This window comes from Bufo bufo, chromosome 7, assembly GCF_905171765.1.
Source record: "Bufo bufo chromosome 7, aBufBuf1.1, whole genome shotgun sequence".
In the NCBI taxonomy this organism is placed as follows: Eukaryota; Metazoa; Chordata; class Amphibia; order Anura; family Bufonidae; genus Bufo; species Bufo bufo.
Genome location: NC_053395.1, coordinates 215,582,378 through 215,597,904, shown reverse-complemented (window position 1 = coordinate 215,597,904; position 15,527 = coordinate 215,582,378). Strand labels below are relative to the sequence as shown.

Below are 15,527 nucleotides of genomic sequence, written 5' to 3'. Positions count from 1 at the left end.
GACACTCTCTCAGGTATTAGGGCACTTTCACAGTTGCGTTATTCTTTTCCGTCCTAGGGGCTCTATACCGGAAAAGAACTGATCAGTTTTATCCCCATGCATTCTGAATGGAGAGCGATCCGTTCAGGATGCATCAGGACGTCTTCAGTTCAGTCACTGAACAGCGATTTGGACGGAGGAAATACGGCAGCATGCTACGGTATTATCTCCGTCCTAAATTCCAGATCAGTTGCCGGAATGCCGGATCCATCCCATGCGCAGACCAGTAAAAAGGTGAAAAAAAAATAGAAACTGATCCGTTTGTCCATATGACAAACGGAGAGACAGATCCGTTTTTGTAATGCATTTGTGAGACGGATCCGCATCTGGATCCGTCTACAAATGGCGTCCATTTTCATGCAGATTGCCGGATCACTCTGCCTTCCATAGCCTCCTGATAATCCGCCGTCTGTCAGGTCAGGCTCATTGAAAGACTTTCCCTGCTTACTGTAGATAAACGTGGTCCTTTCTGGGCATTTATCATCTCCTCAATAGAAAAGAAGGAGCCGGGGCTAGAACAGGTATAATGCATAATGATGACGATGGTGGTAGTAGTAGTTATAATGAGGATAATAATGACCAAAGATGTGACTGTAGGCGGCATTATTATTCCAGCAGTTGTACTAGTCTTCAAGGCTCCTGGAAGAAGGACTGTTCTTAAAGGTGATGTCGGGTTCATAAATACCCTTTTAGGGAATCAAGAGGTTGTGGGTGCTGGCGATGATGGGGGAAGGGGGCGGTTTGGGACCCTCATCGATTAGCCATATAGAAGTGTCTCTGTCCCTGGAGGACCTATCATATCCATGTATTACACCTGATTTCAGTGGGCACTGTGTAATACTTAATCTCTCCTTTGGAGGCGCTGCAGGGATGTTAAATACTTGCCGCTGGGTTCCCCCACAGATTACAGCCGATCCATGAGGGTCACCCTACGATCAGCTTATTGTTTGGCGGCTTTTCAAGAGCCCCACTGCTAAATATGTTGCTACATTTATTAATCTGATGTTGAAAGGGGAATGTCTGAAGTAAGAAATGAAGATGTCATTTTCTTTTTCTCCAGAAACAGCGCCTCTCTGGTTGTGTGTGGTATTGCATCTCATCCCCATTTAAAGGACTTGGCTCAGTCTCAGACTTTGATGGCATATTGCTAGGATATGCCATCAATGTCAGATAGGTGCAGGACCTGCTCCTGTCTCGGGCCCCCGCGAAATGAAGGAGAGCACGCTGTTCATGTGCTGGTACTCTCCAGTTTCAAAAACAGCGGACCAAGCGCTCTTGGCTATTTCCAGAAGTCCCATAGCAGTGAATGGAGAGCACACCATGCACGGCGCCCTCTCCGTTCACTGCTGTGAGACTGCCGGGTAGCTGAGCCAGCTGTCGGATATTTTCGGCGGTGAACGGAGGCGGCGGCTGTGCTTGGGCGGAGCACTTTCATTCACCTCCGGAGGCCCATTCTGGAGAGAGATGATAGGTCTGCAGAGGTGGGACCAGCACCGATCTGACATTGATGGTATATCCAAGCAATATGTCTGAGATGGGGATAACCCCTTTAAGTGACTGCTGCAATACCAGACGCAGCCTATGGAGTGGCGCTGTGTCTGGAAAGGAAAAGCAGAGGTTTATTTTTCTAATCACAGACAACCCTTTAACCTCGGCCTGGAATTAATAAATGAATTCATCAGACATTTAGGGCTGACTATGATTTCAAGGGGACCGGCCAGTCTAGTTATTCAATATTTCAAAGTAATATCATACCTCATACCTTTTTTTTTTTTTTTTTACTGGATTCCTAGTTTGATTAAAATGATGCCACTAGTGTGTAAAAAATGGGGGACATGAAACTTCATCTCGAAGAATGTACGATTCTTTTTGTTTCATGACACGACATCACCACAAGGGGCGCTGTTTCATTATGTTCTATGGATGACATGTTCTACTGACGCTGACATTTCCGGGGCTGACAAACACCTGGGAGGATTTTGGATAATTCTAGAATAAAGATAATGATCTTCAGAGGACTCTGCCAAGGAATGAGGATTTAAGGAGCTCAGTATAGCTATGCTGCGCATCAGTCCTATCCCTTCAATTCAAGTTCAATTAAAGTGCATGTCCAGATTTATTCTGCATAGCTGAGTTCACATCAGCGTTCAGCCTCTCCGTTATAGGAGCAGGAGAACGGAAAGGACGGATTCGTCACGGAACGGAGCCGAACGGAGACTATGGACCCCATACACTATAATGGGGTTCGTTAGGTTTCCGCTCACAGGAAGATTTTTGAAGCGGAGACAAAAGTCCTGCGCGCACTACTTTTTTCTCCGCTCCAAAATCATCTTTTGAGCGGAAACCTAACGGACCCCATTATAGTCTATGGGGTCCGTAGGCTCCGTCGGGCTCAGTTATGCGCCGAATCCGTCCTTTCCGTTCTCCTGCTCCTATAACGGAAAGGCTGAACGCTGATGTGAACTCAGCCTTACATATCTGTCTGGCAATAAATCATCAGTAGCATTCATATCTCTGAATGGAGCAAGCTGCGCTGGATTGTCCGGTAATATGACGGACACCAGGGCAGTCGCAGTTGGTGACCAACATAAGACAAATCCAAAGTTGGCTGGCATTTAGTTTTTTTCTGTTCCTGTAACATACCACAAGAATGAAATGTTGGATGCAGTGAACGAAGCGCAAGAATCGTTAATTTCTAACGATAATTTGTTTTCCCTTAGTCCTAACAGCAGCACAGATGGGGTTAACTGCCCCTGTGGACTGGTAGGACCGGCGGAATTTTAATGAGCCCAAGAACCAATAAACGATCTTCAGCTCCCTGAAAGGGAGGAGATCACCCCCCAGCCCACCGTGTTTTTAACAAGCATAATGTATTTAGGGTGGGATATTTGTGTGCTGCTGTTAGGACTAAGGGAAAACAAATTATCGTTAGAAATTAACGATTCCCTTACGTCCTCAACAGCAGCACAGATGGGGAGATAGCAAGAAGAATCCCCTAGGGAGGGTCCTCATGCCTGGCAGAACTAAGAACAGTCTGCCCAAAAGCCGAAAACTCTGCCATCCTAGCATCTATCCTATAATGGGAGATGAAGGTTGACTCAGAGCTCCAGGAGGCCGCCTTACAGATCAACTCTAAGGGGAGGAGTCTTCTCTCCGCAACCGAGGTGGAGACCGCCCTAGTAGAATGGGCCCTCACAAACTCAGGAGGATCTAAGGATTGGGAGACGAAAGCTTCCATAATGGCCTCCTTGATCCAGCGACTAATGGTGGCTTTAGACGCTTTACGGCCTTTAGCGACAACTCTCACATCTGGAGTAAGGACAGCTGTCATCAAGGGGTGTGTTACATTCGTAACATGCCAAATGCTTCCTCTTGGCCCCAGCCTTCCGCTGATCCTGCTCCTTAGGGGAAGCCATAGTCTGTAATGGAAGAAACAAAACAGGTCATAACACCTACAATATCAGGAGGTGGAGAAAACCAGACCTTAAGGGGGCCCACCAGCACTAGAAGAAATAGAGCTGAAAGAAGAGGAAGTACAAAACCCAAGCAAAGCAATACTGCAGGAATATCACAAAGCACAGGAGAGCTCTGGAGCTAACTTGTGAAAGCAACGCAACCAGAGCACTGACTGATGGGCTCTGGGCGCTTAAAAGGAGAAAGCCCCGCCCAATGGGCGGGTTCCTGAAACGAGATCAGCACCACTCCCTTTTTTTTTTTCTCTTGTAGAAAAACCAGAGCCTATACTGGCTCTACCTATATGAAAATTGTCTCCCCAGACTAATCCTAAGTCCAGGATGTCCTTCTAGGGAGCCAGTTTAAAAGAAAGGTGAGTTTTATACATCACCGCAACGCTTCGGAAAACCGGAAGTGACGTAGCGCACCTAGGGCGCGTCACTTCCGGAAAATGGCGGCGCCCATAGCGCCGCACACATGCGGTAACGGAGGGACGGAGCACCGTCTACAGATGATGAGAGAAGAGGGGAGGGGACGCCCCCCTCCCCGACGGTACCCCAGACCGAAATCGCCATGATCAGGCCTAAAATAAAGGCACTGAGATCCATAGAAAGCGAGCTAAGCTTAAGGAGGGGAAAAGAGCCCCTAAGCAATCTTTAGCTCCCAGAGGGGGAGCGACACGCCAGTCCACCTGTCCAGAGGACAGAAAAAAAACACGGTGGGCTGGGGGGTGATCTCCTCCCTTTCAGGGAGCTGAAGATCGTTTATTGGTTCTTGGGCTCATTAAAATTCCGCCGGTCCTACCAGTCCACAGGGGCAGTTAACCCCATCTGTGCTGCTGGTAAGGGAATGCTTTCTTTCACTGACAGCAAAACAGAAGTGTTGAAAAAAGGTGAATTGAAACATAAAATAATTACAAAGTTGCAGTTTCTATCACAATATTTACATTTTATTTACAAACAAAGGGAAACCCCTTTAATAACACAGTGCAGACCTCCCATACACGGAGATGGAGCTGTGTAGTTCTGGCACTGTCTTATGGTGCTGGAGCTACTTGGGAACAGCTGATCGGCGGAGGTGCGGGTGTCGGACCCCCACAGATCAGATATTGCAGGCCGGTTCTGATAAAGTAAAACCCTGAACAATCCCTTTAAGGGCTTGTTCACACGACCGTATGGCTTTTTCAGTGTTTTGCGGTCTGTTTTTAACGGATCTGTTTTTCCGATTTTTGTTTCAGTAGTTTCTGGTTCCATTCCGTTTTTCCGTATGGCATAAACAGTGTCCTGTAATTATATAGAAAAAAATGGGCTGGGCATAACATTTTCAATAGATGCTTCTGCAAAAATGGAACGGATACAGAAGACATACAGAGTACATTCCATATGTGTTCCGTTTTTTTTTTTGCGCACCCATTGACTTGAATGGAGCCATGGAACGTGATTTGCGGGCAATAATAGGACATGTCCTATCTTTTTGCGGAAGGGTCATATGGATGAGGAAAGCACAAGGATCATCTGTGTGCTTTCTGCATCCATATGTCCCTTCCGCAAAAAAAAATAGAATATGTTCGGAAAATGCAGATGACGCACCCATTGAAGTCAATGAGTCCACAAAAGAAACATGCGGAGGGCACATGGACCATATCCTTGCGGATCAACAATTTCTGGACCACCAAACAGATCCGGTCGAGTGCATGAGGCCTAATACTGGAATAGAGGTTTATAATGAAAGGCAATACAGTCATTATAAAACTGAAGGCAACTAATACAGAATCCCAGCAGAAGCAGCTCCACCTCCCTCCTCCCCCTCTCGGGCACAGAGCATGCTCACTACTTTCTCCTGTAGAAGTCAATTAGTACTTTTCTGGCTTTTACCTTCCTATGTCCAGGCGCCTGATGTAAATTATATCTGACTGCAGCAGTAATATGGCTGCCCATATTATCATGTACATAAAATGGGTGAAACTATATCTTCCCGGTGAATACTTTCATCATGTTTTTCTGTCCGGTGGAGGAGAATGCTCTGGATATACGGCACTGGGGCTACTTCCATGTCTGCAGTAAAGAAAGCCCCAACCAGTCATAAAGGGCCCCGGATCATTATCTAGTGTCGGGAACAACTTTATTAGAGAAACAGTCAGACTTATGGGGACAGGGAAGAATCTTTTTTACACTATTTTTGCCGATACATCAAATTTTACAAGTCACTATTGTTGTCCGGAGACTTGTTTTATGTGCGGTAATAATGACAAGCACTGGTCTGCACACATGGACCTTGGCCGTGTGCATGGATCCTTGTGGAAGCACTACGAGCTGCCGTATCAAACCTCCAGACACAATACTCCTAGGGGAAAAAAAACTATGTAATATCCCAAGCAGTATAACATGCATCCATACCTCCCAACATTTAGAGATAGTAATGAGGGAAAAAACAAGTGGCGACCAAAAAAAAGATCAACAACTAGACTGTTAGGAGAGAAAGAAGCCTGAGGGTGCAGAAGTCGCCCTCTTCCTGGATCTGCAAGCCACCATGCATTCCCAGCTGTGCATAGGAGGCAGTATAATCGTAGTTATATTCTTGTACATAGGAGCAGTATTATCGTAGTTATATTCTTGTACATAGGAGCAGTATTATAGTAGTTATATTCTTGTACATAGGAGCAGTATTATAGTAGATATATTCTTGTACATAGGAAGCAGTATTATAGTAGTTATATTCCTGTACATAGGAGCAGTATTATAGCAGTTATATTCTTGTACATAGGAGGCAGTATTATAGTAGTTATATTCTTGTACATACAAGGCAGTATTATAGTAGTTATATTCTTGTACATACAAGGCAGTATTATAGTAGTTATATTCTTGTACATAGGGAGCAGTATTATAGTAGTTATATTCTTGTATATAGGGGCAGTATTATAGTAGTTATATTCTTGTACATAGGAAGCAGTATTATAGTAGTTCTATTCTTGTACATAGGAGGCAGTATTATAGTAGTTATATTCTTGTACATAGGAGGCAGTATTATAGTAGTTATATTCTTGTACATGGGAGGCAGTATTATAGTAGTTATATTCTTGTACATAGGAGCAGTATTATAGTAGTTATATTCTTGTACATACAAGGCAGTATTATAGTAGTTATATTCTTGTACATAGGAGCAGTATTATAGTAGTTATATTCTTGTACATAGGAGCAGTATTATAGTAGTTATATTCTTGTACATAGGAGGCAGTATTATAGTAGTTATATTCTTGTATATAGGAGGCAGTATTATAGTAGTTATATTCTTGCACATAGGAGCAGTATGATAGTAGTTATATTCTTGTACATAGGAGGCAGTATTATAGTAGTTATATTCCTGTACATAGGAGCAGTATTATAGTAGTTATATTCTTGTACATAAGAGGTAGTATTATAGTATTTTTATTCTTGTACATAGGAGCAGTATTATAGTAGTTATATGCTTGTACATAGGAGCAGTATTATAGTAGTTATATTCTTGCACATAGGAGGCAGTATAATCGTAGTTATATTCTTGTACATAGGAGCAGTATTATCGTAGTTATATTCTTGTACATAGGAGCAGTATTATAGTAGTTATATTCTTGTACATAGGAGCAGTATTATAGTAGATATATTCTTGTACATAGGAAGCAGTATTATAGTAGTTATATTCCTGTACATAGGAGCAGTATTATAGCAGTTATATTCTTGTACATAGGAGGCAGTATTATAGTAGTTATATTCTTGTACATACAAGGCAGTATTATAGTAGTTATATTCTTGTACATACAAGGCAGTATTATAGTAGTTATATTCTTGTACATAGGGAGCAGTATTATAGTAGTTATATTCTTGTATATAGGGGCAGTATTATAGTAGTTATATTCTTGTACATAGGAAGCAGTATTATAGTAGTTCTATTCTTGTACATAGGAGGCAGTATTATAGTAGTTATATTCTTGTACATAGGAGGCAGTATTATAGTAGTTATATTCTTGTACATGGGAGGCAGTATTATAGTAGTTATATTCTTGTACATAGGAGCAGTATTATAGTAGTTATATTCTTGTACATACAAGGCAGTATTATAGTAGTTATATTCTTGTACATAGGAGCAGTATTATAGTAGTTATATTCTTGTACATAGGAGCAGTATTATAGTAGTTATATTCTTGTACATAGGAGGCAGTATTATAGTAGTTATATTCTTGTATATAGGAGGCAGTATTATAGTAGTTATATTCTTGCACATAGGAGCAGTATGATAGTAGTTATATTCTTGTACATAGGAGGCAGTATTATAGTAGTTATATTCCTGTACATAGGAGCAGTATTATAGTAGTTATATTCTTGTACATAAGAGGTAGTATTATAGTATTTTTATTCTTGTACATAGGAGCAGTATTATAGTAGTTATATGCTTGTACATAGGAGCAGTATTATAGTAGTTATATTCTTGCACATAGGAGGCAGTATTATAGTAGTTATATTCTTGTACATAGGAGGCAATAATATAGTAGTTATATTCTTGTACATAGCAGGCAGTATTATAGTAGTTATATTCTTGTACATAGTGTGCAGTATTATAGTAGTTATATTCTTGTACAAAGGGGGCAATATTATAGTAGTTATATTCTTGTACATAGGAAGTAGTATTATAGTATTTTTATTCTTGTACATAGGAGCAGTATTATAGTAGTTATAATCTTGTACATAGGAGCAGTATTATAGTAGTTATATTCTTGTACATAAGAGCAGTATTATAGTAGTTATATTCTTGTACATAGGAGCAGTATTATAGTAGTTATATTCTTGTACATAGGAGGTAGTATTATAGTAGTTATATTCTTGTACATAGGAGCAGTATTATAGTAGTTATATTCTTGTACATACAAGGCAGTATTATAGTAGTTATATTCTTGTACATAGGAGCAGTATTATAGTAGTTATATTCTTGTACATAGGAGCAGTATTATAGTAGTTATATTCTTGTACATAGGAGGCAGTATTATAGTAGTTATATTCTTGTATATAGGAGGCAGTATTATAGTAGTTATATTCTTGCACATAGGAGCAGTATGATAGTAGTTATATTCTTGTACATAGGAGGCAGTATTATAGTAGTTATATTCCTGTACATAGGAGCAGTATTATAGTAGTTATATTCTTGTACATAAGAGGTAGTATTATAGTATTTTTATTCTTGTACATAGGAGCAGTATTATAGTAGTTATATGCTTGTACATAGGAGCAGTATTATAGTAGTTATATTCTTGCACATAGGAGGCAGTATTATAGTAGTTATATTCTTGTACATAGGAGGCAATATTATAGTAGTTATATTCTTGTACATAGCAGGCAGTATTATAGTAGTTATATTCTTGTACATAGGAGCAGTATTATAGTAGTTATATTCTTGTACATAGGAGGCAGTATTATAGTAGTTATATTCTTGTACATAGGAGGCAATATTATAGTAGTTATATTCTTGTACATAGGAAGTAGTATTATAGTATTTTTATTCTTGTACATAGGAGCAGTATTATAGTAGTTATAATCTTGTACATAGGAGCAGTATTATAGTAGTTATATTCTTGTACATAGGAGCAGTATTATAGTAGTTATATTCTTGTACATAGGAGCAGTATTATAGTAGTTATATTCTTGTACATAGGAGGTAGTATTATAGTAGTTATATTCTTGTACATAGGAGCAGTATTATAGTAGTTATATTCTTGTACATAGGAGGCAGTATTATAGTAGTTATATTCCTGTACATAGGAGGCAGTATTATAGTAGTTATATTCTTGTACATAGGAGGCAGTATTATAGTAGTTATATTCTTGTACATAGGAGCAGTATTATAGTAGTTATATTCTTGTACATAAGAGCAGTATTATAGTAGTTATATTCTTGTACATAGCAGGCAGTATTATAGTAGTTATATTCTTGTACATAGGAGGTAGTATTATAGTATTTTTATTCTTGTGCATAGGAGCAGTATTATAGTAGATATATCTATATAATAGCGGCTCACCACCCTGCTTATTCTGAAAAAAGCAGGTAATTCACTCTGACCACATATATATAAAATATAAAAATATAAAAACATAAAAGTATATAATTATCTCAATGCAATGAGTTAGCGTTTGTTATTATATTCAGTTCAAAGTTCTCCTTTGTTGGTCCTTCCTTGACAGTAAGATCTTAATAATGATCCATATATTATATTCACTGTTGGTGGTAAAGTGTAAACGGACCCTGCGTCCCACGTGGTATCAGTTAGGCAACAGTGAGGCTTGTCTAACCTTTACACCTCTGTATAAGGCGAGTGCTGCCACCTGCTGCTGCCGCTTGTGCCGGCGTCTCACGTGGTATTATCGCTAACTGTTCTTAGCGGTCCACGTGGTGCAGTGCAGATACACTCAAGCCGGTTGGCTGTTGTAGCGTAGTGCTGACAATGTCCGTGGAGCGCTCCACCTTTCTTTCAATAAGGCAATATTCTGGCAATAGATGAATGCATTATCCTGTGGGTCCTGGATCTTTACTATGAATTCTGTAGTACCAAACGCGTTTCGGAGTTTGCCTAACTCCTTTTTCAGTGCTCATGTTTCATCAGAGATCCACCCCACTTATATACCCATATTCAGTCTTTCCCAACAACCAAAATGGATTCTCAGTTAACATCAGTGGCGCTCAGCCATGCAATCCCTACCCACTGGCAGACTAGTTATTGCATTGTATACCTGTAGCCCCCTTTCACCGCAGGACATTTTTATTTAGGGGATCTTTGTTACCTCCCATGTGGCTCCACTGAATCATGGGATCATCGTGGGATAATTTTTCCCATTTATCCCCATAAGTTTTGTTCCTATCTTTTTCCCTATTTTAGGGCCCCATTTTTTGTGTATTCAGCATATCATGTACTCAGCATACCCTAAGATTGTCCGTTTCCCCTGAAGAGTTATCCAAACGAAACGTGGCACCTCGGGAGCCTTCATTTAGGGTACATTAGGGATTTTGCCTGGGTTTAGGGACAGGTATCAAGACGGGGTTGCCCCTTTTAGGGCGAGTGCTCTGTATAGATAGGTAGGGCACTTCTAGTCCCCTCCCTTTACTGCAGGGTGATATAGGGCTAGCTGTTCCTTTTGCCATCTTGACGCAAGAAATTATAAGCCACCCGCCCGCCTGGCTGTTTTGCAATAAAAAAAAATTATTGAACCGCCCAGCTGTATACAGACAACGTACCCAAGTGAACACATCAGGGCACCACTTTGCTGTTGGGGTTCGTGAATGATCCACATCTCCCTATTGACCTACTACGTCTGGACTGGTGAGATTGTTCCTTTTTTCACTCTGCCATTGTTTTCTATGGGCCCGTCAATACTGTGTGGTGTGCTATTATCTGTTACAGTTTAGGTGATTGCAGTATTTACATAACTGTGATTTGTATGTCTATTTGGTGTAGCATGATTTTTATTGTAGCATGAGTAAAAGTTTAGTTTTGATTTCCTTTGCCCCCTTCTTTTTGGGGTTTCTGTAGTTCAGTTTTGATCTGGGAGTACATAGGAGAGACATTATTGGTCTCCCTCTTATTTACTGATTATCCTCAATTAACATCAACTCAAGTTGTTTTCGTATATTTTGAGAGTATAAATTATCCATATTTCATTCATAAACCTGAAGGTTTGGGTCCCTTTCCTATTTTTTCACAATGTACTCTCCCATTACCCTAAAAAATGCATGCGATTTTGATGCGTTTTCGATGCCTTTTTTAAATCTAAATATGCGTATTTTGGTATACAGTTGCTCATTTCATTATATTATGTATAATATTTACAAAATATATTGTATAAAAATAAAGTGTCAATAATGAAAAAATATGAAAAAATATAAATACATATAAATAAAAAGACGTAATCTTGTCATTATAAAAATATAAAGTGATGTAATCATGTGACAAATCAATGTCTTCTTAGTCATTAAATTATCTTATTTATAGTTCTATTGTTACTTCTAACAGATGGACTTCTTCTTTTCTACAGATAATGTGTACATCGATGTAATGGAGATGAGGGCTTATGTAGAAAAGAAGAAGACCATCTGTTAAAAGTAACAATAGAACTATAAATAAGATAATTATAATAACTAAGAACTTAGAAGACATTGATTTGTCCCATGAAAATGAGTACATAGGGTCATTATTGAAGTAAGGAGCAACTGTATACAAAAATAAGCATAGTAAGATAAAAAAACGCATCGAAAACACATCATAATCGCATGTGTTTTTTAGGGTTATGGGAGAGCACATTGTGAATAAATAAGAAAGGGACCCAAACCTTCAGATATATGAATGAAATATGGATAATATATAATCTCAAAATACAAAAACAACTTGAGTTTATGTTAATTGAGAATCCCTTTTGGGACTGAATATGGGTATATAAGTGGGGTGGATCTCTGATGAAACATGAGCACCACGTTGGGCGCCAAAATGTTCTGGTTCTGATCAAGGGTCAGGTAGGTTGATACACTGCTCCAAATTAGATAGATAGATACGTGCATGCACGGCGAGAGAAATAACACTGATACTAGATAAGGTCAAAGCATAACTCTAATTTATTAGGTGGGGGCTTCACATTATATACCCTCCATATTAGTGGGAGGAGAGGGCTCACATGATTGGTCTTTTAGCATGAAGGAATGTAAACAGGAAATACGTTTAAGTATGTGTGATAGACAAATACTTATCAATTCCTGACAGTTTCAAGTCTTTGTTGCAAATAGTTTCAATCATAGAATGCATACTGGGGGTTGTCTCTCGGACAGACACCATTTTGTTAGTGACAAGCAAGTGTCCATTATACTCCATAACAAAGAAGTAGTTAGGCAAACTCCGAAACGCGTTTGAAACTACAGAATTCATAGTAAAGATCCAGGACCCACAGGATAATGCATTCATCTATTGCCAGAATATTGCCTTATTGAAAGAAAGGTGGAGCGCTCCACGTACATTGCAAGCACTTCTCTACAACAGCCGACCGGCTCGAGTGTATCTGCACCGCAAAACGTGGACCGCTAAGAACAGTTAGTGATACCACGTGAGACGCCGGCACGAGCGGCTGCAGCAGGTGGCAGCACTCGCCTTATACGGAGGTGTAGAGGTTAGACAAGCCTCACTGTTACCACGTGGGACGCAGGGTCGGTTTACACTTTACCACCAACAGTGAATATAATATATGGATCATTATTAAGTTCTTACTATCACGGAAGGACCAACAAAGAAGAACTTTGAACTGAATATAATAACAAATGCTAACTCAATGCATTGAGATAATTATATACTTTTATGCTTTTATATTTTTATATTTCATATATATGCCGTCAGAGTGAATTACCTGGTCATTAACTGGAAAATCTTCAGTGTCACATTTGAACTTATGGTATTGGATATAACTAATACATTAACCATATCCATTTCCCTTTGTCTGTCACACATATACCATACTTTTACTGAGATTACTAAATTACATCCTTCATTCTTCACCTTGTGTGAGACCAGAATGAACTATTGGTATTAAGTCTTACTATTATTGCCATGTTGGCTGTATGGCTGACAGACATTGTGATTTCATTGGATGTATCATGGGCACAGCCCACTGCTAATGCGATATAATCTTTGATCAGTTTTCTTATATTTTATTTTATATTTTTTGTTCAATATTTTATATATATGCCCTTGGAGATGTGTTAATAAATACGTATATGTTAGATACAGTTTTATATACACGCAATCATTGTTCTTGAGTGGTTCCAAGGGAAGAATGCATGTCTATAATACTATACTATTATAGTAGATATATTCTTGTACATGGGAGGCACTATTATAGTAGTTATATTCTTGTACATAGGAGCAGTATTATAGTAGTTATATTCTTGTACATAGGAGCAGTATTATAGTAGTTATATTATTGTACATAGGAGCAGTATTATAGTGGTTATATTCTTGTACATAGGAGGCAGTATTATAGTAGTTATATTCTTGTACATAGGAGGCAGTATTATAGTAGTTATATTCCTGTACATAGGAGCAGTATTATAGTAGTTATATTCTTGTACATAGGAGCGGTATTATAGTAGTAATATTCTTGTACATAGGTGCAGTATTATAGTAGTTCTATTCCTGTACAAAGGAGCAGTATTATAGTAGTTATATTCTTGTACATAGGAGCAGTATCATAGCAGTTATATTCTTGTACATAGGAGGCAGTATTATAGCAGTTATATTCTTGTATGTAGATGGCAGTATTATAGTAGTTATATTCTTGTACATAGGAGGCAGTATTATAGTAGTTATATTCTTGTACACAGTAGCAGTATTATAGTAGTTATATCCTTGTACATAAGAGCAGTATTATAGTAGTTATATTCTAGTACATAGGAGCAGTATTATAGTAGTTATATTCTTGTACATAGGGTCAGTATTATAGTAGTTATATTCTTGTACATAGGATCAGTATTATAGTAGTTATATTCTTGTACATAGGGGCAGTATTATAGTAGTTATATTCTTGTACATAGGATCAGTATTATAGTAGTTATATTCTTGTACATAGGATCAGTATTATAGTAGTTATATTCTTGTACACAGGAGGCAGTATTATAGTAGTTATATTCTTGTACATAGGGGCAGTATTATAGTAGTTATATTCTTGTACATAGGAGGCAGTATTATAGTAGTTATATTCTTGTATATAGGAGCAGTATTATAGTAGTTATATTCTTGTACATAGGAGCAGTATTATAGTAGTTTATATTCTTGTACATAGGAGCAGTATTATAGTAGTTATATTCTTGTACATAGGAGCAGTATTATAGTAGTTATATTCTTGTACATAGGGGCAGTATTACAGTAGTTTTATTCTTTTATATAGAAGACAGTAATATAGTAGTTCTATTCTTGTGCATAGGTGCAGTATTATGGTAGATTTATTAATGTACATAGGGTTATTATTACAGTTGTTATATTCTTGTACATAAGAGGCATTGTTATAGCAGTTATATTCTTGCATATAAAGGGCAGTATTATAGTAGTTCTATTATACATTGGAACAGTATTACAATAGTTATATTATGTACATAGGGGCCATATTATGGCAGTTATATTCTTGCCCATGGGGGCAGTATTATAGTAGTTATATTCCTGTACATAGTAGGCAGTATTATAGTAGTTATAGTCTTAACCATATTTCTTTTTATTGAGGTAAGAAAATAAGGCCACACGCCTACACAAGACATCAGTATCATAACATTAAGAGTCACAATAGTTGTCCAGCATACATGTCATGTGTAAACAATACCAGCTGTTAACATCATCATCAGAGATATACATCACAAGGAACAAAAAGAAAAGAAAAGGGGGGAAGGGGGGAGACCATAGGATAGGTAGGGGGAAGGGAACAGAGAAAGGAAGGGTTCCTGCTCTATCATGTAAAATTCCTATGTGATTTCCACAGGGACCATAGCTTTAGGAAACAGTGGCGAGAGTTTGTCTCCCAATGCGCCAATTCCTCAAAGCGGTAAATTTGGTCTACCTTGTCCGTCCACATATTAAGATTTGGAGGGGAATCAGTCTTCCACAGAAAGGGAACCAGTAATCTAGCTGCTGTGATCAACATTGTAGGGAGATTGTTTTTGGCGGGAGTTAGCGTGCTATTAGGGCACCACAGTAGGATAAGTTTAGCATCCAAAACGACTTTAGTTTTGCAAACGCTATTGATCATTGATTCTATCAATTTCCAAAACGGCTGAATCTTATGGCAGAACCACCAGATGTGTGATAGTGAACCGGTTTCTATGCCACACCTCCAGCACACCTCGGGTACCTCAGGATTAAGTTTGTGCAAGAATTCAGGAGTTTTATACCATCTACTTAGCAGCTTAAAAGAATTCTCCTGAATTCTTACACAGCGACTGAAGCCATGAGAATGGGCCAAAACAAAGGCCCTCTCCGGTTCCGTCAGGGTCACA

The 15,527-nt window shown here is 38.9% G+C and overlaps 1 protein-coding gene across 1 annotated transcript in view; it reads left to right on the top strand.

The window, feature by feature from the left end:
• The window catches only part of THSD7B (thrombospondin type 1 domain containing 7B), a 594,761-nt gene that overhangs the window by 68,755 nt on the left and 510,479 nt on the right, over nt 1–15,527 (top strand).